A 2728-nucleotide genomic window follows, 5' to 3' on the forward strand; every position below is an offset into this window, starting at 1 on the left:
TACTCTAAATCTTAAAACAACACTTAAATCTCTATTTCTGATTCCTTGACTTAACATCTCTTGTATCTCCATTATATAAGAGAGCCCAATCCTCCCTGGTTCCTTCTAGCTCCCCTTCTGCATCGTCCCCCACAAAACCATACAGCAATATAACTACGTTAGAGTGTCTTGATTAAAAACTGGAGGAGCCAAATAACATGTCAATGTTAGGCTTCTGTGATTTCTCCATAAACGGTTTCTAGATGCTGAACAGCCACGTAGCATTCTTTCCAACACCGATAGCTCAAAGCCTAGTCATTATGGAGCCTACTAGTTGAATTGGCCCTATAGAGAAAAAATCACAATGCACCCTGTTAGAATGTTGCCCCCGCCATCCCACACACACACAGTTCTGATTATCTAGATGAAGCACATTTCCTTTCTTACACTCAAGATCTGCTCAAATCTTGCCCCAGTTTATGTGCTTCAACCCAGGCCGTAACTTCTACAAGGCTGTGTAGGTTTCCCGGAGCACCAAGTACAGGAGTCGTGACATCACTCGCCAGCTCTCGCCGGCTGCTGCTTCTCCCACAGCTGCCCCCAAGCTTCAGCTGGGACCCGGTGTCTTCCAGGTGCACCTGTTCCTGCACCCTAGGATCTCCACCCCTGCACACCTGGGTTGGGCTGGCTGATTTTTAAATCACTTACATTTTGGGAGAATTCTTGCTATTTCCTGAGATGCGGGGAGGACGTGAGTCTTGATCTAACTGGAAATGTCTTTATTTTGCCTTGTCACTTGCTACTTTGACAGTTAAAAGATCCTAGATTTTAAATCATTTCCCTCAGGCATAAAGTATTTGCCTCTTGTTTTCTCACAACAGTGCTGATGATTCTCATTCTTTGCAGGGAACAAAATGTGTTTTTTTCTATTCTCTCTGAAGCTCTTGGTATCTTTTATTTATCCCTGGCTTCTTACATTTTAATAAGGGTATGTCTAGCTGTTGGATTCTCTTCCATTCATATTGGTTGGTATTCATGAGTCCTTTCAATTGAAGACTTTCATCCTTTCAACTCAGGGAAATTTTCTTCTATCATTTCTTATTTCCTTTCCTCTATTTCTCTTCTCTTTCTTGAATTGCATTATATGATTGATCTAACAGGTTGGTTCAACTAGAACTTGTTATATCTTCCATTTCTTTGCCTCTTCTGCCCTAAGACCTGGAAATTTTTCTTTACATTTTCTTTAACACCAATCTAAGTTGCTTATTTTGGCAATCATAGTCATAAAATGAAAGAATTTTCCCCTTTTTGCAGGGAGTTCTTTGTTATGAATGCAATATTTTCTCAAAGTAAGGTCTTTGTTATGAATGCAATATTTTCCCAATGTAAATTCAGGCAACAGAACACATTAAAAGTATTTTTCAGGGGCTGGGGATGTAGTTCAGTTGGTAGAGTGCTTGCCTTTCATGCACAAGGCCCTGGGTTCAATCCCCAGCACTGCCAAAAAAAAAAAAGATAAAAAAAAAAACAAAAGTAGTTTTCAGTAACATCTTTCAAACTATTAATATCATCTGCAGCTAATTGTTTTCTTTGAGCAAAACGAACACCACACCATAAAGATGAATCATGAAGGTAAGTGCATGGTGGACACAGTCCCCAAATGGGTTTGGGCTTCGTCTCTGAAGTGAAGAGTGCGAGGAAAGGCCCTGATGAGGGTCCGACTCGCTGCAGAAGAGAAGGCACGCGGGCGCGAGTGCTGTGGAACCTCTGGGATGGGGCAGACCTCCCACCCTCTCACCCTGTGCACCGTGTTTAAAGGTAACAACCTGTGCATTTGCCTGGCTGTCCTTGAAGTGCCAGGCTCCAGGGACAACACAGAGGACGTCACCCAGATAAAACCAGTCCTTTCAAAAGACTTCGGAGTAAGTTTGGAAGAATTGGGTCAATGAAACAGCTGAGCCGAATTAACTATTCAGTGCTAGAGTTTAAATTCCAAAAGGAAAGAACAGAACGGTGTAAGATAAGACTTAATTAAAATCACTGCCCTCGTTCAGATCCCAGGACGCATGGGGAGACCCCAGGCACGCGGGAGGAACTTCACCGCTCAGCCCACCCTGTACTTACCAGAGGCTCATATGCAAATCCTTTCCCTGGGAACTCATTTTGAATCTGGCTTGTTTTACACATTCTCTGCACCGCTGCGATTATTTATTTGGATTTTCAATGCTTTCTGTCATGGCTTGGATGTGAGGTGTCCCCCAAAACTCATGTGTGAGACAAGGCAAGAACGTTTATCGATGAAATGATTGGGTTTAACCCAATTAGTGCATTAATCCCCTGATAGAGATTAAGAGGGTCGTAACTGCAGCCAGGTAGGGCTGTGGGGAGGAGGTGGGTCCTTGGGGGCTTGCCTTGGGGTTTATATTTTGTCTTTATGGAGGAAAGTTCATGCTCTCCCTGTCTCCCCACCGCCCACGCCTCCTTCCTGTTCTCCGCGTGAGCTGCTTCCCTCCACCACTCTTCTGCCATGATGCTCAGCCTCACCTGGAGCCAGGAGGAATGCAGTCAGATGTCTGTAGTCTGAAACCTCTGAAACCATGAACCTCACATCAATTTTTCCTCCTAAAATTGTTCTTGTCAGGTCTTTTGGCCACAGCAGTGAAAAAGCTAATTAAAACACTTTCTCTAATGACTCGAAGTTGTTCTTCATTGTGAAATTTGATAGAATATTTCCCTCTCTTAATTATAT

General features: G+C 43.3%; 1 non-coding gene across 1 annotated transcript; it reads left to right on the plus strand.

The window, feature by feature from the left end:
• Positions 1-1409: 1409 nt before the first annotated feature.
• On the plus strand, positions 1410-1482 carry Trnae-uuc (transfer RNA glutamic acid (anticodon UUC)). The gene has a single exon. It is a non-coding gene; the product is annotated as a tRNA-Glu (tRNA).
• Positions 1483-2728: the final 1246 nt, after the last annotated feature.

Source organism: Sciurus carolinensis, chromosome 8, assembly GCF_902686445.1.
Source record: "Sciurus carolinensis chromosome 8, mSciCar1.2, whole genome shotgun sequence".
Taxonomy (NCBI): Eukaryota; Metazoa; Chordata; class Mammalia; order Rodentia; family Sciuridae; genus Sciurus; species Sciurus carolinensis.